General features: G+C 37.2%; 1 protein-coding gene across 1 annotated transcript in view; it reads left to right on the top strand.

The window, feature by feature from the left end:
• Positions 1-22,449, top strand: part of GPC6 (glypican 6) — an 883,277-nt gene that overhangs the window by 48,144 nt on the left and 812,684 nt on the right. The window lies entirely within an intron of this gene.

Raw genomic sequence — 22,449 nt, 5'->3', positions numbered from 1 at the left:
TTGTTTATTTATTTATTTGGATTTGTCAATCGCTTACAAGAGTATATACATAGTTATGAATACATGAAATGGGTATATATAAGAAAAATAAAAGAAACAATAGGATAGGAACGGTAGGCACGTTGGTGCGCTTATGCATTCCCCCTACAGACCTCTTAGGAAAGGGGTGAGGTCAATAGTAGACAGTCTAAGGTTAAAGTTTTTGGTGTTTGGGGAAGAAACCACAGAGTCAGGTAGAGTATTCCAGACATTGACCACTCTGTTGCTGAAGTCGTATTTCCTGCAATCAAGTTTGGTGTGGTTAACCTTGAGTTTGTATCTGTTGTGTGCTCTTGTGTTGTTGTGGTTGAAGCTGAAGGTAAGTCATTGCAATGTATGATTTTATAAACATTGACAGGTAAGTCATTGCAATGTATGATTTTATAAACCATACTTAGATCAGGCTGAAGACGGCGTAATTCAAGGTTTTCTAGGTCTAGAATTTCAAGTCTGGTGGCATAAGGTATTCTACAACGAGTAGAATTGCAGAGAGAACAGAATTACAGCTAATTTCTCACTGTCTTTGCAATTATGATGATATTTATTGCACTTTTACTTAAATTACATCATTATACTTACATTTGTCCTTAAGCATACAAATTGTTGTACAGAGAACCTTTTCTTGTATATAGCTGATCTCATGTCAGTGAGGTGGTATCTAAGTGCCCAGTTTGAGTCCACAGTGATTCAGGGAAAATGATCTCTTAATGAATCTTGTACAATCTCCAAACATTAGAATGTCCTATCAATAACTGGGGAAATAAGAATTAGGAATACAGATAGTTATTATTTTTCTGAAACATTAGAATTAAATGTGTGGAACATTTTAATATAGGGGCCAGAGGAGAAACTTGTGGCTTGGACCATGCCTGGCTGATGACTTGGAATTCAGCAATATCTATTGGGCCATCAAATTGCACAAGTGTGTGATAGAATTTGGTGTGTAGCTTTCCTTCTTTTCTTTATGCTATCTTTCTTACCTTCAACTTTCAACTTCCATTCTTTTGCTAATTACCTTTGGGCAATAAGGGTGAGAGATATGCTGACTGATTAAACAGAACAAATGAATTCCTGTGAAACTTGATTGAGAGCATGAAGATAACAGATAACAGATAATCAGAGTTGGAAGGGACCTTGTAGGTCATCTAGTCCAAGCGGGAGACCCTACACCATTTCTGACAAATGGCAGTCCAATCTCCTCTTGAAAAGCTCAAGTGATGGCGCTCCCACAACTTCTGAGGGCAAGCTGTTCCATTGGTTGATTGTTCTCACTGTCAGAAAGTTTATCCCTATTTCCAGGTGAAATCTCTCCTTGTTCAGTTTCCATCCATTATTCCTTGTCCGGCCTACAGGCGCTTTAGAAAATAGCTTGACCCCTTGCTCTCTGTGGCAGCACCTCAAATATTGGAAGACCTGTCATGTCTCCCCTGGTCCTTCTCTTTACAAGACTAGCCAAGCCCAGTTCCTGCAACCATTTATTGTATGTTTTAGCCTCCAGTCCCCTAATCATCCTGGTTGCTCTTTTCTGTACTTTTTCTAGAATCTCAACATCTTTTTTATAATGTGGTGAACAAAACTGGATGCAGTACTCTAGGTGTTGTCTTACTAAGGCTTTATAGAGTGATATTAGTACCTCACTTGATCTTGATTGTATCCCTCTGTTAAGACAATTTAGGATTGCATTAGCTTTTTTGGCTGCTGCTGCACACTGCTGGTTCATATTTAGCTGGTTGTCCACTAGGACTCCAAGATCCCTCTCAAAGTTACTGCTATTAAGCCTGGTTTCACCCATTCTATATGTGTACTTTTGGTTTTTCTTGCCTAAGTGTAGGACTACTTTTCTCTACATTGAATTTCATTTTGTTAGATACGGCCCAGTGTTCTAGTCTGTCAAGATCCATCTGGATCTTGAGCCTATCTTCTTGGGTGTTAGCTATTCCTGCCAGCTTAGTATCATCTACAAATTTGGTAAGTTCCTCTTCTATTCCCTCATCTAAGTTGTTAATGAAGATATTGAAGAGTACTGGGCCTAAGACGGAACATTGTGGCACCCCACTGCTTACTTCCCTCCATGTAGACTTAGACCCATTAAGGACTACTCGTTGAGTATGGTTTGCCAGCCAGTTGCGAGTCCATCTAGTGGTGGTGCTATCTGTTAAGCCTGGATTCCCCAACGGGTGTTAAGGAAAACAAACTAAACAGAATGTGCAGCGAAGTCAGATAGGAAGACAGGTAAATGTGTGAGATAAGCCTTCTCGTTAACACGCAGTAAAAATACAGATACGCTTGTGCTATCAAAATTATAATTTATTCCATTTAAGAATTATAGCATAGTCATTATAAACAGTCCATTAGTCATATACCAAATTCAGTCAAGTCTTGTCGAGGATACTCTAATTGCAAAGTCCGTGTCGAATAGCCAGTGTCAGTACACATATAATAAATTTGTCCAAAACTTATCTTCTCTCCGTTGAGAAATATCTTCAAAGTAATCCAACACTTCTTCTCCTCCTCGATCCAGCAAGAACGCAGTCTTCAATAAGCCAGCCAGTAAGAGCCAGAGAGTGCCTTGCTGCTTATATAGTACTTTACAGCTGCACCCTTAATTACATTCCTTTAGCTTAAAGTCACATACACTTTATCTGACAAACCATGATTCATCATTTTATTATCTTTACCCAAAACAGTTAGAGTAAAACAATGTTATCCCTAACACTATCTATTCCACTTTTTTCTAGCTTACTAAGAAGTAGGTTGTGGTCTACTTTGTTGAATGCCTTGCTGAAATCTAAATGTATATTATGTCCACAGTATTTTGCTGGTCTACTAATTTAGTCACTGTGTTGAAGAATGAAATAAGATTGGTTTGGCATGATCTGTTTGCTCTTAACAAACCCATGCTGACTGCTAGTTATTACTTTACTTGTTTCTAGATGTTGGCAGATCTGTTTTTTTATTCTTTTCCGGTATCTTCCCGGGTATTGATGTTAGGCTGTTTGGTCTATAGTTTCCTGGGTCTGTTTTTCTTTTCTTTTTTGAAGATGGGAACCACATCAGCTCTTTTCCAGTCCTCTGGTAGTTCCCCGGTGCTCCAGGATTTTTAAAAGATATGGTGCAGTGGTTCTGAGATGACCTCTGCCAGCTCCTTTAAAACTCTGGGTTGTAATCCATCAGGCCCCGGTGATTTGTTTTCATCAGGATCAGACAGGTGTTCTCTTACCATTTTTTTGCTTAATTTTAACTTTTATTTCTGGTCTGTCTTTTACAGTTATGTTTTTGGTGGGTTGAGCTATAGTTTCTTTTTGCGTGAAGACGGATGCAAAGAATGAGTTAAGCAGTTCTGCTTTCTCTCTGTTGCCTGTTACTTCCTTGCCGTCTTCTCTCTTTAGTGGACCAACTGTTTCCTTTATTTTGTTCTTGTTATTTATATGTTGGAAGAAACTTTTTTATTATCTTTGACTTTTGTTGCAAGTCTTTGTTCGTTCTGAGCCTTTGCTATCCTGACTTCATCTTTGCAGATTCTGGCTATCTGCTGATATTCTGCCTTAGTTGTATGTCCTTCTTTCCATTTTTTGTACTTGTCCTTTTTTTCTTTCAGTTTGCCAGAGAGATCTTTGTGCAGCCATGCTGGTTTCTTCTTGGATTTCTTGTTTTTCTTTCTCAGTGATATTGTGCTGGTCTGGGCTTCTATGAGCATACTTTTTAGAGTTTCCCAAGATTCTTGAGTTGTTTTCCCCTTTAGGATTTTCATCCATGGAATCTTACAATAATAATTTCATGGTTAAGAATTAATTCATTTCCCCTCATGGAGAATGAAAATAAAAATGCCTAGGTTTATGCCTAGACTTGGCCCAAATAGTTGCACATTTTGCATTTGTTCAAGTTATGAGTTCCATTATTTTTTTCCCCAGAACTTGAGTTGTAAACCCTGTTAAATTCAATAGCATATTATTTTCAAATGTACATTATTTGTTTGAGATTGCTTGGAAAGTTTGAGATTGCCAAGAAAACCAAGTTATTTTAGAAATGTTTGCATGCCATTTGTCTCAATGTCTTATTTATTTATAGCCAGGCCTAGAGGCTATAAAATAATCTGTAAAAGTAATCACAGTTCAGACAGCTGCAATTGTTCAGTTTCTTGGTACAAGGTGAAAACAGATGGTTTCTTTTAAAGACAAGTGATATCAATATATTCATTCTCTATTGGTTTTTATATATGTCCCTGGAAAAGCCATCAAGATTTAGAGGCAGATAATCCTACCTAAATAACTTTTGCAATGACATCAAGTTAAACCCTACTATTAGGAGCAGAAATTAGTTTCCTTTCTTTTCCTTTTTTTTTCTCTTGCCAGATTAAAAGTAGTAATGAAAACTTAGATATTTGTCATTTGACCAACTCATAAAAGCATTGATGCTTTGTAGAAGCTGTCAGGAAGAACAATAATTCTGTTACATTTTGTTTTGTTTAAACAGGGAGGATTAACCCTAATAGCTTTTTAAAAGATATAATAACTACCTACTTAACATTTTTCTCTTTATGTGAAACAGATGGAGTTTTTCAATCCTAGGCTATAATTTATTTACATGTAATAGCTCTTGTGAGTAGATATTCAAATGCAGTGTATTTTCATAAATGTCAAGAAAATCATACTAAGAGAAAATGTGTATTATAAAATGATAATATACAATCTTCACTGAAGTTACCGGTTTCCCAACTTTCTGATGATTTGGTACTTAGTAAACATTTTGTTAAAATGATAAGTACCTACTTTTGTGTAGCTAGGCCTGAGAAATAAGTGATATTCTGGACTCCCAGTATAGAGTTTGATATGTGACATCAGATACAGTTCACATTTTTCTTAAGTACATTTTCCACAGAGCAACTCAAAAGCATTCACATAAGGAGTGACTCAGGACAAAGGCAAAGTGGGATAGAAAATAGGGGTGCTGAACCTATTTATATCAGTCTATATTAATCCAGATTCCATCTCTTCTTGCTGATTATTTTCATTGAATATGCTTGGAAAGGGGTATTCAGGGCACATTTAGGCCACTGAGTTCAATTTCCAGTTCAGTGCAGAAATCTCAGTTAAGGACTTCAGCTTATCGCCACCTGGATAATTGCTTCCATTATCACATTTCTCTTTTTCCCAATGTTGAGGCAATGTTCAATATCTTCCGGTAAGTTTACACCATTGGACAATAAAGAGATTGTGGATTGTTATATGTTGTAACACTTTGTCAGATGGACTGATAAGTGTTGTTATTTTCCTTCAGTTCTCTTTTCAAATGTGAAATGTAATCAGTTCCCTTAGTTGTCCTTCATAAGGGTTAACTTCTGGCTTGCAAGCATTTTTATCAGGTTCTGGAATATTTACTTAGTGTCCTTTCTCAAGTAGGCCAGCAGTGTTAATTTGCCTGTCACTCACGAACACACCTTTTCTCACAGTGATTTAAAAAATGCAATATGAATATGTCTGTAAGATTCAGCAGGCACACTGCTTGGGTTTTCAGCAACTTCATATTCAAAGGCAGAATACCGAACTGTTTCTGAGGTAATAAAACATTGGTAGACTTTTCTCACCACTACTTTTTTTCATTCAGGCTCTATTGAGAAACATTCTTTAGTAATTATATTTAAGTTGGCCTTTGAAATAGATGGCATGGATTTACAAGATATACCAAGAAGAATGTTTATGCAAAAAGGATTGCTGGTAATCTATAAACAGGAATATGTTTTACACTATGGATCAAGGGATACCTGTCCTGGCTTTTTTTCAAACTTCCATTACTCTCAACTGATTAATTTCTTATCTATTCTTTTTGTTTCTAAGAACACATATGCTCAATATGAGCTGCCATCAGTAGCAGCAATCATTTCCAAATCTCTTTCCTGATCTTTTATTCTAAGTATATTGCAACTTGAACTTTATCTTATACCTGCTGTTTGCAAGATTGCAAGCAAATATAGAAATATTACTAAAGTTGTGGGGTTTGGGGGCAGGGGGAATAGAACTTCGTTCTCTCTGTTTGATGAAAATTGGTTAAAATGTTTCAGGAATCTATTGGAATTCATTTTTAAATATTTATTTTTATTTATCATATCTATTTGCTGTCCTTCTCATGATTTGCCCATATTACTGATAGACCAAAAATGTCTTGAATTGACAATTCTATCTGAACATTTGTGATTTTCCACCTTTTGCATAGTACAGAGCATTACAGAGCAATGAAACTAATATTTATTAAGATATTTTTTGAACAAGGCTAAATATTTGCAATCAAAAGTAGCTGAAGGCCAGAAGCACACAGTCTTGACAGGCTCTTAAATCTTCTTTGAAGTCAGTGGTACTTCAGAGCTCATAAGAAGCTTGAGAAAAACGATAGTAAAGAGCCTAACATGATCTAAACACTCACCGGCAATGCTTTTATTAAATACCTTTGCCATTTTCCTTTTGTCTGGATCACAGTTTTCAGTCAAATATGTGAATTTTTCAGTCACTAGTTCTTGAATCTTCTTCCATGGTGACACCTTGAAAACATCTTTTTTCCTATCTCCATTAGGTTTCCCCCCCTTTTTCCTCTATGAATTCACAATAGTAATATGAATATGGTTGAAGTGATAGTGGCAATGCCCATTTTATCAGTAATCAATTGTCACGTTTCCTCTCAATGTGGCTGTAAGTCTAGGCTCTTCAGGTACTCAACCCTTTGTTAACTTAATTGACAATAGACTTTCAAGTACAACTTGGGTGGGGTAGATTTCTTACTAGACAAAAATTAAGCCAAATTCATTATACATAATAAGACCTATTTATTGAACTATATAGCAATTAAACCTATGTTTTATGGTTTTATGGGCAATGTTTTATGGTTCAATATTCTACGCTTTTTCCTCCCACATTTCTGAGTTGGTGGATACTTGACTATTTTTCAATGGTCAAAGTGAATATAACTCTATACCCTCAAAGTCCTTGCAACTAGTGGTTCAAAAAGAACTGAATAGGTTGTAGTTTCATTAACATTGAAATGCAATAAGCTAATTGTCTGGTTCACTAGAATCTTATACAGATGTGTTAAAAATGCAATCCCTGTGATACCTTGCAATGGACCCAGCTAAGACTAGTGCTTATTGTTAGTCTAAGGTAAAGGTAAAGGTTCCCCTCACACATACGTGCTAGTCGTTTCTGGCTCTAGGGGGCAGTGCTCATCTCCATTACAAAGCCAAAGAATCAGCCCTGTCCGAAGACGTCTCCATGGTCATGGGCCTGCATGACTAAATGTTGAAGGTGCATGGAACGCTATTACCGTCCCACCAAAGTGGTCCCTATTTTTCTTCTTGCATTTTTACATGCTTTCAAACTGTTAGGTTCGCAGAAGCTGGGACAACTAATGGGAGCTCACTCTGTTACGCAGTGCTAGGGATTAGAACCGCCGAACTGCTGAACTTTCTGATTGACAAGCTCAGTGTCTTAGCCACTGAGCCACTGTGTCCCCCTATTGTTAGTCTAGGTAGCCAAAAATCAGAAGAAGTCTGGCCAGGACTGTTTAACATACTTTTCAAGTCTTACTAGACTCTCACCTTATGACTATATTATTGCAATGTGCTCTACATGGAGCTGCCCTTGAACATCAACTGGAAGCCATGGTTGATACAAAATGCAATGTTATGAGCAGTAATGGAGCTTCTTAGTTCTTGTGTCACTGCTACTGCCAAGCTGCTTGCCAGCTGGCTTTTGGGTGCAATGTTGGTGGTCATTACCTGTACAGCCCTTTATGGTATAAGGCCTGTCTCCAAATGTTTCTGCCTACCTAGACTGTTCTGGAAGAGAGGGTATATATGAGGTTCTTTCTATTAATATCTTCTTATAGGGCCAAGGAAATGTGCCTTCTCCATGGTGATCCCCGTTCTCTGGGACAGCATCATACAGAGATATTGATAATGTCTTTTCTCCTGGGATTTCAAAAAGACCTTTAAAACCTTGCTTTGCTCTCCGGCCTGGGTTTGATGTGCTGATATGGTTTGTTATCGATATTATTGTTTTAATCCTGGCTGATAAAATATGTAGCACGAACACAAACTTTGTAATCAGTATGATCGTTATGCATAATCATTATTTTAATGTTATCCAGGGAATTTGTATTAAAATAAGGGAAGGTTATTTACGGTGGTTCTGTACATTATGAAAAATTGCAACTAAAAACAGGTACCGTTTAATGCTAGATATTTGAAAACCAAATATTTCTCGAGTTTGCTTGAGGGCATAGCCAGAATTAGCCCTAGTTCTTGCTCTCTTCCCTTTCTCATTTCTTTTTTATAATTAATAGATTAAACAAAACAGCCCTAAAATCAGAGGTGGTATTCAGCAGGTTCTGACCAGTTCTGGAGAACCAGTGGTGGAAATTTTGAGTAGTTCAGAGAACCAGCAAATACCACCTCTGACTAGAGATTTTACAGTATCCTTCCCCTGCCATGCCCACCAAGTTGTGCCCACACAACCAGTAGGAAAAATTTTTGAATCCCACTATTGCCTAAAATGCATTATAGCTCCATATCCATTTTAGGAGTATTGGTGAATTTTAATGCTTATTTCTTACCTATAATTTTAATGCCAGCTTTTTGAACTATTTAAGAATTCATTGTTTTGTTTCCCCTTATATCTGGAAATGAATATAGATTGGAACAATGGTGGTTCATTTTCATCAGCCTAACATTTTGTGGAAGGTCTTTATTTAGATATTTTCTTCCATTTATGTGTTTCCCGCCCCCTTTCTCTCCCTCTCCTCCCTCTCCCTCTCCCTCTCTCTTTCTCTTCCTTTCCCCCAGAACAGAGTAAGAATATAGATTATTACTATTATTAAGAAAGATTTTGTCGTTCTTCATGGCAACCCACAATACTTACCCCCCCAAAAAAAAAAAAATACTTCCCAAGTCACGAAGTGGTCTGTTCAGGTATAAAGTGTAAGATGAAGTTTATTATATCATTTGTTATTACCTGTCTACTTTGAACCTGCAAATGCTGTTGTTGTATTTTCTTTTATCCTTCAACTTGACATTCTCCAACAGTGTTACAGATATATTGGGGAAGGAAACTTGATGGGCTCTCCAATTTATTATGAAATAAGCCTCCCTTAGATATTTTCTTAAGCACATAGATTTATATAGACATGGGGTATGCATATGAATTAAAAGCAAATGCGACATTGAATAGTAGCAACTGCATTTTAAATAACAGAAGAAATAGCTGTGAGGTTTTTCCATTTTGTGTAAAATATTACAATTCAGTACAAAGTTTTATTTCATTTAGCTATTTCCCCCCCAAATCCATAATGTGGCTGTAAGTGTAGCTGTTATCTAGCCTCATAGGACTAAAATACAAGTAGTCCAGCCAATTCAATTGGCATCATTCCTTTCCCAAGAATATCCTGAGAAATTTGTTTTAAGATGAAAAGAACAAAAGCACTAACACATGTTCTGCTGAGACAGGAAAGGGTGCAGGTTAATAATTGCAAAAAGACTACTTTTTTTTACACAAAATGGAATTGCAATAAATTTGGTGATGGCATTGCCATGGCTCCTTGGATGAAGTGGAGGAATTGTAATTGGGTTCTAGACAAGCTGATAAAGTGAGTCTTGATATAAAGGTTCACAAACAACATCATGGAATGAGTTCCTAGAAACCATTCCTACAAACACTAAGCATGAGTTGGGTACCAGTCATTTACCTCCAAAGAACCTTGCTGATTTCAGTAAACATCCAGAAATTAGAAGAGAAGTGCATATTTGCAAGGAGCAATTTATATAAAAATATTATTGCTCATAAATAGCATAGGGTTTTGAAAACACTATTAAGGGCTGTAATAGTTTCTCAACACAGACTGTTTTCCTGTGTCTTTATAAAGATCTATGACCTTCTGATTCCCCTTGGGACCACTTCTGTTTGTTCAAGCTGGTTGCGATATGTGTTTGATTCTTAGAATTGTTGATGGTTTGATTTCCCCAACTACGTATTTATTTTCTCTGTAAAATCCAGCTTTCTAGTCGGAACTCTTGTGTTTCAGCTTGGAATGAATTAGATTGAACAGCCTTGTGAATTAATCAGGAGGGCCTCATTAATTAGAGCTTGTTGAAAACCATCAGAGCAGGAGAGCGATATTAGAAATATCCACGAACAAGCCACTGAATCCTAACTGGAAGCATGAGCGTATTCAGCGGTCTATCAATTACTTCTGATCCAAACAGGACTGGATTCAGTACCAAATGAAATCTGGTATCAGGGTCACTGGATCAAGTTAACAGCAGGATTTCCTGCATATTCTGCTGGGCAGAGCTTGCAAGGTTCTGAGTCTGCACTTGACTTAAAGCTGTCAAACAAGGACATTGCTCATCTAGATAAGAGTCTTGATTGCAGATTAAGTTGATTGCTGCCTGTCAATGCAAAGATATCCTATTTTTTAAAATATCCACTGTGGTTTAATTAGGGTGCTTCTTCCTCCTGTCCTTTTCGTGGTTTAACAAATGTTTTGCTCTGTGCTTCTGAATCTTTAAGCTGAGTGTCTATTGGTTTTTTTTATATAACTGACATTTCTCTCTTAAGAAATTATGGGTCTCAATTTAATTTCCATAGCCATAGCTAATCTTAAATGGAACTGTTTGGGAGATTCAGCTACTCACCACTGCTTCCCATTAGTGATTTTGCTAAAAGATGAAGTAGTTTATTGCTATTGGGATCTGTGTGAAACTGCTGTATAGTTTCATATGAAAATGATGGGAAGTATCGAATATTTTTTCAGCGTCCATAATGTTGACAGATACAGGCATAGCATCAAGAGAGCAAGTCAATCTAACGTTGAGTTGATTTGGAGGTGCATATTGATATTTTTTAAACTAATTGTTTAGAAGTCATTCTGTAATTATAATGTGATCTGAGGTTTCTAAAATTATTTATCTGTTTTCCTAAAATATATCTGCACAAACATAACATGCAGAAGTTCTATGCTAGCAAAACTGGAGCAACTCACTCTATTGTATAGGCCTCTTTCATCTAACTTTACAGCAGACAGATAGTGCCATGTTAAGTTGTTAATATAACCCTAGAAAGTCAAGAAATATAGCTACGTCTAATTCTTGAACTCAGAAGGACACTTAATGGCTTAAATAAAACTCTGAAAATTAACTTTTTTGGGTGGGGTATACACAAATCTTGCACAGATGATATTTAAGGGTATATGCAGGACTATATTTGATTTCTGTACCCATATAAGAAAAAAAATCCTCCCTAAATTTCAGCTCATAAAAGTAAGTACGTAATTCTGTGTTGTGATTATTTTTTCCTAAATTTTGAGAATATCGATAAAATAGTATTTGTGGGGAAAAATAATTTGAAGGCACAAGGTGATATCTAAAGAGCTTAATAATCTTACAAATATTTAAACTGTAATCATGTTTGGTCGTTGGTTTAGCTAAGTTTAACAGGAGATACATCGTATTGTGTTGACCACACTATGTAGTTGTTAAAGAAATCCAAGCTATCCAATGTAATTTGGTGCCACAAAATAATTGAATATGCACAATCACCCAAATCACAACCATCCAAATCTTTGGAGCTATAGACTCTACCTGGTACACAAAGTATTGGTTTTCTTAGGTGCCTTAGACATATTTTCCTCAAATCACAATTGGCTGAATTTATCCAACACATTAAGCCAAAATTAAGCAAATGTCAAAACTGAATGATTCATAAATACTTCTCCACTGACGTATTCTGTATTGCCACAATGCAGTTTATGCATGAAGTGTTTTTTAATGCTGGATAATATGGAAGACAAACAATTATTGTACAATACATGTGCTTCTTTTCTCTTTATGTTCTGTGAATCACAACAGGGGAAAAAATACTCAGCAGCACAGCATAAAAAAACTGTACAATTGAAGTAAATTTTATATCTTGTAGGTTTGATTGTTATTATTAGAATGGCTATAGTCCTTAGTATTAATCAAAATAAGCATTATATTTGAAATAGATTCTTATTTCCATTCCTGTTGACAGAAAGTGTGAATAGATGCATTTTTATATTTATGTAATTGGGACCGAGGTTGAAACTGCTGAGTCTGGGTTTGATATCTGAATCTATTGAAAGGAGACTCAACAACTGTTCCAGTCACTCTCTTAAAACACTCAAAATTAATAATGCAAAGAAGATATTAATCAGGGATTGTATCATGCTGATTTACATAAATTAATTAACGGCAGTACTTGTAGCATAATATGGTGCACTCTATCAGTGCCTGAGAAAAGCAACAGACTTTAAAAACTTGAGGGATTATCTCTCCAAATGTATATCAAGGTCAGCCACTGTACAGCACAAATTACTATAGAAGTCTCAATCAATGGAGCTCATAGTTTTATCAGTGACATTGAGCAAGAAAAAAGATAGAGTAAAGTAATCCATATGCCTTTCCTGATTGATGTTCTTTCCATTGTTCTTGGTAAACTTTCTAAGGATTCCTTCCACTGTTAGTAATAGCCAAACATTTTGTTTAAAAAACACATGGGGAAAAATAACCTAATGATTTTTCTTTTGTGAATATGAATGTTGAGCTGAGTGGTTTTTTAAAAAAAAATCTACTTAGACTAGTTTGATTTCCAAGAATATTTAACCAAAATGTTAACTAATATATTAAAGCCCCTACTTGCAGCCATATAAATCTCAGAAATATAAGACAAGAATGACCAGCAGATGGTGGATAAACATAATTACAGAATTCATTGGTGTACTATTGAAGAAACAGTTTGAGAACAAATATAATCAAATCCATGTAGTTGGTAAGAGTCAACACTAACTTGATGCTACATAAATTCTGTTAATCATCAATGGTCCACCTTCATTTTTTCCTTCTTCCATCAGGTAAAAGTAATTTCTAGGGCAGGGGTCCTCAACCCTCGGGCTACTAGGCCATGACCCTATTTGGAACTGGGCCGCACAAGAGGCAGGTCGGTGCGCATGTGCAGCTCCACTTTTGTGAGTGGCGGGCCAGTGCGCACACACATTGGGATTTAGATGCCTGCTGTTCATGTGGTCCAGTTCCACTCTTCCCCCTTCAGCCAGTCCACCAGGCCACAAAGGTTGGGGACTACTGTTTTAGAGAGAGAAAGACTCAGATTCCATGACCCCCCTGCCCATTTCTAAAATATTTTTGCGCACATATATACTTTTTTTGTCTTTTAATGTCTCCATAATCCCTTTTTTCGGGGTGGAGTCAAGGAAACTGAATGGGACTGATTCTTTGCTGGCCAGATGCCCTTCCTGTCACCAATGCAGAGTTCGCAGCAGATAATTACTCATTGTGCCCAGAGAGAGAAATATCTGTTGCTACCTAGGATCAAATTCACAGCCTCCTGATTGTGAAGTGAGAGCTCCACTTCTAGGCCACTGCACCACTCATGAAAGAAATAGATATATGGCACTCAAATTGATATATTTACAGCACCAAACTATGACATTCCTCTTTTTCAAATAGTTTAGGGTTATACTGGAATAGTAGCCTTTGAATGGTTATATGCTATGCTATCCTCAGGGTCTTTTATTAGTTTCAGTGTTGTAAGTATTCTACTTGGTTAGTGATTCAGAGCAATTCACTGGAGAACTAATAGTAATAAGAAGAAGTATTCTCTGTAGTATCAGACTGGATTGACCCAATTTTGAATTTATTTATTTTTAACCAGTTTCTCCCACCATACCAATTTGATCCCGTGCTATGTTTCTGGAGAATTATCATGCTAATGGGTAGACATTCCCATTCTAAAATGTCTTTCCATAAGAAAGAATAAAAATATAGTCAATATTGGGATTTAGATGTTAATAAGTTATGCAAATCTGATATGCTCTAATTGAATTGGGACCACAAAATCCTAGAATTCCAAACCATTGGAGGGCTGTGAAAAGCTACTTAGTTGTTTCATAGAATCTTGGGCTGTCACGTTGTCATGGTGGCATCACATGACGTATCAATATATATTTTCTCCTTCACTAAACTGGGCGGGGGCCAGCAAGTGACGCATCTGGCCCACGGGCCGCGAATTGGACACCCCTGTTCCAGTCCAATTCCCTGCTAAAGGCAAGATATTTCAAATGGTTGTCCAGTCAGTTTTTGAAAATCTGCAGTGATGAAGCAGCCACAGCTCCAGAAGGCAAGCTATTTATTCATTCCTTGGAGGAGTTAAAGGTAAGGACTGAGAGATGTCTTCTGGGCTATTTTATTTTTCTCCCGAGTGAAGTTTTTGAAACTTGAGTAGCACCCACAGAAACCCCAGTCCTTCTCTCCCTATCAACCTGCTAGGGTAAATGCCTTATGGAATTTCTACTTGTTTCCCAATCTTTAGAAGTCTGCTTGATTTGTTCTTTTTCTTGAATGTCTGCACTGGAAAGATGAATTTTAAGAGCATTAAAAAAAACAACAACTCCTTAGGTTCAGGACAAGTCAATCATGAAGATGGCCACTTGAAGGGAAATAAGGCACTGCATATGCTGATGGAAATTAAGACCTGGCATTCTTGTTTGTACTTAAGTTTGGGCATGTTTATTTTGGCTTTGCCAATCTCCCTTGCTGGTGTATATATTGGCATTGGCTCATGTTTCAGGCTGATTTACACCACAGGAGACAGTAAGCATATGGTTTTCCTGTTTTCCATTTGATTGCCGCAATTTCTTCCCAATTCCTAGAAGATGCTGCATACTATTTACATAATTTCTGTCTCACATGCACGCTTGAATGCTTTATAAGGTTGTATTTTTCTAACCCCTCCTTAGCCCTTGAATCTCATTAAGCTCCTGAAATATTATAGGAATGAACTCTTTGTGGTTGACTAGAGCCACTGTTAAACCAGAGAGAGCTGCGCAGAAGAAATCTATGTATCACTAGCTGGATCAGGAACTGCTAACATAAATCAAAAATACATCTGCATGCATACAGAAATACATCAGAGTGCATATGTATTAGCAGCTCATTTATTGGCTCACAGGAGTTGGAATTCTCCTGTATGGAATAAATTTCCTCCAAAATTGCATTTGCTCAGTGCTTGCTGAGCAAATAGATAAGATCCATATTTTCCAGAAAGTCTTTTTGGCCAAATGATTAATATTAATGAATAGAATCACATTTATATTGTGTTTGTATATATTAATATGTTGTTCAGATAACACATTTCCTTTTGTCTTTCTGTATTTTTATATTGCTAGCCATCTTGGGCATTTAGTGAACAGAAAGACAGAACGCACAGTTTATACAAATTATTACATAACAGCGTTTCTTGAAGTTGGCAGCTTTAAGACATTATGAGCTTCAGTTATTCAGCCATGTAAATTTTTTTAAATAAATAAAAATCTCCCAGAATTCCCAAGCCACCTCTGGGAGTTGAAGTCCACCCATCTTAAAGTTGCCAAGTCTGACAAATACTGCTGTGTGATATATTTGTTTATTAATTTATTTGCCACCCATCTTACCACACATGCAACTCTGGGTGGCTTACCACATTAAAAGCAATAAAACAATAAGAATAAATATTTCTAATCTCTCTATATAAAAGTGAAATACCATCACGCATCATCACAAAATCTCCAGAGCTGTAAAGCCTACAAACTTGAAATTTGGCATGTGTGTTCCTCTTGGTTTCTAGGTGCTCGCTAACAAAGGATTTTTCGAAATGACCATCAGAGCATTAGTATTGTGTATATTATTATTAACACGCTCTGATGCTAAGGAGTTCTGCTCCCCCTACCCACCTGAAAAGAAATCTCTTTCAAATGCAAAATACAAGCAGAGGAGAGGAGTGTCAGTTTCAGTTTTAATTTCTCTGGTAATATCTCACTACTAACCAGAGCATACAAAATATTTGCTAGACCAATACTCGAATACAGTTCATCAGTCTGGAATCCTTATCACGTATGTGATATTAACACAATTGAGAAAGTCCAGAAGTATTTCACAAGAAGAGTTCTCCACTCTTCTACCCGTTATAGAATACCTTACGCCACCAGACTCGAAATTCTAAAACTAGAAAACCTCGAATTACGCCTGCCTTCGGTCCGACTTAAGCATGGTATATAAAATCATACATTGCAATGTCCTACCTGTCAATGAATACTTCAGCTTTAACCATAACAACACAAGAGCACACAACAGATACAAACTCAAAGTAAACCGCACCAAACTTGATTGCAGGAAATACGACTTCAGCAATAGAGTGGTCAATGTCTGGAATACTCTACCCGACTCTGTAGTTTCTTCCCCAAACCCCCAAAACTTTAACCTTAGACTGTCTACTATTGACCTCACCCCTTTCCTAAGAGGTCTGTAGGGGGCGTGCATAAGCGCACCAACGTGCCTACCGTCCCTGTCCTATTGTTTCTCTTATTCTTTTATTTTTCTTATATGTACCCATTTCATATATTCACAACTATGTATACACTTGTACTTATTATCTTGTAAACAATTGACAAATCAAATAAATAAAAATAAAAATAAATAAAACTTTCACAGCAGCAACCAGCTTTCGTACAGAACAGTTGAGCTAAGCCATGCCCAGGCTCCTTGCTGTCTCCTTGCTCACACAGCAAATACTGTCTCACTTTCCAAACAGCCCTCAACTCTCTCACACACTGACAGGATGCTAGCCAGATGAATACCGATGGAGGCTGGTAGGCAGAGGCAGAATTTTCCCCCCTTATTTTCCTCCCCATAAACTAAGCCCGACCACATAGTTTCATAGCGAAGCACAGCTAGTAACAATAATAAAAGAATGGGTGGGAGGAGGATCCTCTATTGGTCCATCAACCACCTCCAACATGATATTCTCCCATTGCGGCTCCAGAGGCAGGTCTTCAGGCTTTTATGGAAAGCCAGGAGGGTGGGAACAGATCTCATCTCTGGAGATAAGATATTCCAAAGGCTAGGAGCCACAACAGAGAAGGCTCTTCTGAACCCCACCAGTTGGAATTCTTTGACAAATGGGGTTCACAGTAAGCCTTCTCTGCCAGTATGAGTAGGGCAGACCAATTGGGGTATTCCCTCAGATAACTTGATCCAATGTCATGCAGGGCTTTAAAGGTGATCAACACCAATACTAATTCCCAGAATGTCCAACAAACATAGAGTTGGAAATGACAGGAATTACAGTCTGAATCCATGAATCTGGGTGATATTAACTATAGTAATTGCCATTGCTTTTTAAGGTGTTTATTGTCTTTATTATTTTATTATTTTTATAAATTACTGAAAGCAGGGAACGTAGATTATGCTACTTTCTCCCTCTATTTTCTCCCTCTATCCTGCAAAGTGAGTTGGGCCGAAAGAGAGTCACTGGCTCAAAGTCACAAAGGCAGCTTTGCGTGCCTAAAACTACTATTTGTTTCTAATCTTGTGCCTTAACCTCTAGCTCAAACTAGCTCTTCTTTTATTGTTTCAGTTGTTTTTTATTATTGAGGGTTTTTCAAAACCCGTTTTCCATGGGGCTTGTTATTATCATCTCTTCCCTGGCAAGCTGCACTAAGATCGATGAAATGTTAATTTTTTATTAATAAATTTTATGCTGTTTTTAAAGTCTCTTTGGTATTGTCTGTTATCTTTATCCACGGAAACAAGTGAGATTACTTCCATCTCTTCTGCTAGTAAATATTTAGAAGTACTTACTAATAATAGATAAAGTTAGTGAACATGAATGCAAATCATATTTGCATCCATGCATGTCTAATCATACCTGGGGACATTCTCAAATCATTGCAAGGTTTATAACTCAGAAATCCTTTCCTTTAACTGTAAAGGCTTTGGATCTTTAATTGCTTCACTTTACATTTCTTTTGTTTTGTGCCCTTCGGACTTATTGACAAATAAGTTTACAGAAAGATAGTTTGTTGGAATAGTGTTAACAATGTATTTATTATTATTATTATTATTAAATTTGTTTGTCACCCATCTCGGCTAAGGAGAACAGCAATACAGCTTAATTCCTAGATGTTGGAAGTCTCAGCTCTCCTTTTCCATTAACCATTCAGGCTTCCCCATCAGGGTTCTAGCAGTTCTTTGTAATTCTCTCTGACACAATGAAGTCACATTATACAGCACAATAAGTCATTATACATTATACTTATACACATTATATACAGTACTATATTTAGTGCAAGTAAAAGGAAGAGAAAGAGATGAAAAAGAAAATAAATTCTACAGCATCACTTCCTGCAAATAGATGTGCAGCAGACAAGTATTTGCCATGGTGAGCCATGGTGGCACAGTGGTCAGAGTGCAGTACTGCAGGCTACTTCTGCTGACTGCCGGCTGCCAGAAGTTTGGCAATTCGAATCTCATCAGACTCAAGGCTGACTCAGCCTTCCATCCTTCCGAGGTGGGTAAAATGAGGGCCCAAATTGTTGGGGGCAATAGGCTGACTGTGTAAACCGCTTAGAGAGGACTGTAAAGCACTGTAAAGCGGTATATAAGTCTAAGTGCCATTGCTATTTGTAGGCAAGCAAATTGCCAACTTCCATCCTGCTGCTTCATGTATCACAGTTGTCCAGATGAAAGGCCTTCTTCCATTTTCCTAAGCAAAACATTACTCCCATGCCAGGTTGGTTTAAGTCTGCCTCAGCAGTCATTTCTGTGTGACATGGAGATGGTATTGTCTCAGCAAAAGGTAAGAGGGTTGCCTTTGCACCATGCAAAGCAAGTTGTGTTTGTTCTTCTGTTTTTGTTTTTCTCTGTTGAGTGCATCCCCCCAGCCAATTTAGGTTCCTTTATTTTATATAAATTGACTGAAGTCTTATCATCTAGAAGGCATTTGGATTTTCCAGATATAAGTTACGATGAATATTTTGAATAATCATCTGGCAATTTCTTTTCTTTGATACTCATTCTCGTTAAACCATTTCATTTAAAAAAAGTTAGATATTAGGAATATTTAAAATGTTTTGGGTTATTTATCAAGGAAATTACTTATATACTTTAGCAAATAAAGCATAAGGTTATTAAAAAAATTTTTACCAGAGCATAAAAACACCTTTTGTTTGTAATGAATTAATTTTAAAAGGACTAGCATCTTCTTGGTGCAGTGTAATGTGCCAACACTATGTATGTACAAGCACTACAAATATGGAGAGAACTCTTGTGAAATGAATATTTTCCCTTCCTTTCCCTTCCCTTCGCTTCCTCCCTCCCTTCCCTCCCTCCCTCCCCCTCTTTCTTTCTCTGTCTTTCTGTCTCTTTCTCTCTCTCACTCTTTTTCTCTTTCTCTCTCTTCCCTTCTCTCAATTCAATAGTGGGTAATTTGTTCATTTATAAATGAACAAAAAAGTGCAGAGTTCAAGATATTAAGGAGTTATACTTTCTCCAACTTCTTTTTAAGGAACTTTGTTCTATTGACTTTCATGAATAATTTGAAGTAAAAGGCAAGCCATGCAGAAAGTCAGTTTCCTTTGTGGACATGAATTTTGCTTTTGTATCCAATCATTTTGCCAATACATTTTCTGTTCAGTTCAGTTTTGATAGTCTTCAAAAGGCAAATATTGATTTTTTTTTATTCTTTCACTATTTTTGCTTATTTATTTTATTGCTATTTGGAACATCATTCATTTCAGCACAGGTATGAAAATGAGTTTCCATCTGTGTGCAAGGAAACGAAGGTTGTCATCATATGTTAGTTTAATCAGAAACTTATTCATACTGGAAGCACCACATATTGGAAAGCAGACTTTGGACATCTATTCTTACACATATCCTGGATAGGAAATGGATAATATTTAGCACATTTTTACAATCTAATCCAGAGATAGGCAGTGTTTCCACAATAGTTTCTCTTGGTATACTCTATACTCCCAGTTGCATTTTCTATTTCCAACAATATTCAGTATGGTAACTTCTTTAAGCTAAAATTCTGTAGCCTTTGTCATTGGATATGTAATAAAAGATGATAGGAACTGAAATCTTAAATTTCTAGTGGGGAACAGAACAAATTATTTTTCAAAAAGTTAATTAAATTCTCTTTAAATCCCATTGACATTGCTTTTAAAAAATATTTCAGCTTCTGTCCAGAAGAAAATGCAGTCTTTTTAAAATCTAAACTCTGCTTTTTCTTAATTTCATTTTAACTATTCTTAGAATATAGAGTGGTATGTGGTAAGGTAAAGATAAACGTTCCCCTCGCACATACATGCTAGTTGTTTCTGGCTCTAGGGAGCGGTGCTCATATCTGTTACAAAGCCAAAGAGCCAGCGCTGTCTGAAGATGTCTCCGTAGTCATGTAGCCGGCAGGACTAAATGCCGAAGGCACACAGAATGCTGTTACCTTCCCACCAAAGTGGTCCCTATTTTTCTACTTGCATTTTTACATGCTTTTGAACTGCTAGTTTAGCAGAAGCTGGGACAAGTAACGGGAGCTCATTCCGTTATGCGGTGCTAGGGATTCGAACTGTCAAACTGCCAACCTTTCTGATCAACAATCTCAGCATCTTAACCACTGAGCCACCACATCCCTACTTACATGGTAGGTTGATGTATTTCTGATGATCAAGTAAGCTCATCTGAAAGTTTCAGGATCCAATCTGGGTTGGTCATCAGGATCAGAGGTTTTGTCTTCCAAGCTTTCGGACTTATGCATGAGCCCATCTTCAAGCACAAGTCCAAAAGCTTGGAAAGAAAAACCTCTGGTCCTGGTGACCGACCCAGATTGATTCCTGCAACATTATCCTGGGACACGTATATTTGCCTTCATTCGTAATGTGATTGTCTTTTTCGCCACCAAGCATTTGCAAGTCAAAATGCTAGTTGAAACTGTTTTTCCTTGTAAATTTGGTAAAACTCTGATAGGCTGCTGCGATAATGAAATCCTTAGCTGAAAACCTTTGTGAGATATTTCTTCAACCTGAACTCTTTTGGACAAATTTTAACGGTCACTCTAACAATTCCCAGCCAGCCATTGACCCATGTTGGTTAGGAATTTCGTAAATGAAGTCGCAGCATATAGGGAGGGTATCAGTTTGGGGAGTGTGTTTTAAAGTAGTGGTGCCCAAAATGTTGGGGGCCACTTACTTTAAAACACCCTCCAGGGGCTGGTTCTGTGGAGAGAGGTTTTTCCGTGGACCAGAGCGGGTGTGGTTTCACATGCTGCCTGCATCCCATGGATGGGACTTTACTTATTTGCATGACCCAGTTTCCGGCATGCTGTGAACTGGTGCTGGACGGAGACCCTATTTTAAAGCATTCTATACTGTCTACTGGGAATGTGGCAGTCTTCAAATTTTAATGTCAATCACATTAGATATAGGGGTCCCCAAACTTGGCAACCTTAAGACTTGTGGACTTCAACTCCCAGATTCTGGGAGTTGAAGTCCACAATTAAAGTTGCCAAGTTTGGCGACCTCTGGATTAGAACGAACTGGTGATTAAAAATATTAACTGGGCATATATAACAGTGGACTCATTGAAAGTCACAACATTATATAAGAGATACCCACTACTAGAATAACCGTTGTCTGGTAGCAACAGTGGAGATGTTAACAGTGAAATCATACTTCCTTCCCATGTGCAATATGAAGCCAGATCTGGAGTTCTATCTCTCAAAGCACTAGGCACCAAGTAACAAAAATAAGCACACAACTTTACAATAGCTGGATTTTGTGGAGCGAGTTATAACAATGTGGAAATTTGAAAGAAAAACGGAAGGCTGCTTTGTTGTAATTCACTCGCTAAGTCTGACTCTTTATGACCCCATGGACCATAGCATGCCAGTCCTCTATTGTCACCCAGAGTTTGCCCCAAAATTGAATATAAGGGGGTATTACAAAAGAATGTAGTTGTAAGAGTGCATTATTGGCAGAGTGCACACTGTGCTCTTTGGTGTGCTGTGCTCTTTGTAGTCATTCATATGAAAGGTGCCAACCCTTTATCCTCCATCTTTGTGGTCATTTTATTAAACTACTCTAACTATCATGAGTCAATTACCCTCTTTCAATGTAAAGTAGGCATCCGTAAAGTTGAGAAATCCAAATGTGGGATTTGCAAACCTTGTCCATGTGCCACAATAATTACTAAGAAAATCACTGGCATATTCTTCTAATAAATCTATTTCCAGTTTTGAAGCAAGTATATTCAGCAGTTGGATTGTGTGATTCTAATGGAAATCTATTTTATTTAAAGGGAGACATACGCATGGTTTTTAGTATCACTCAAGGCTATGGGAGTCTTTGAGATCACAGTATGAACTGATTGGACAAAGATATAGTGTGACACACAGATTTCATTGGAATCTTTGTGATTATTGTATTGTTGGTATTTATGAGTATGGTGGGACATGTTTCCGAAATATTTAAGGATCATAAGAGAACATAGAAGAGCTCAAAGCTGCCATTAATCCCAGCACTTTT

This window comes from Notechis scutatus, chromosome 5 (assembly GCF_049901735.1).
Source record: "Notechis scutatus isolate UNSWTSFEM ecotype Mainland chromosome 5, rNotScu1.2, whole genome shotgun sequence".
Lineage (NCBI taxonomy): Eukaryota > Metazoa > Chordata > Lepidosauria > Squamata > Elapidae > Notechis > Notechis scutatus.
This window is presented reverse-complemented; position numbering and strand designations above follow the sequence as displayed.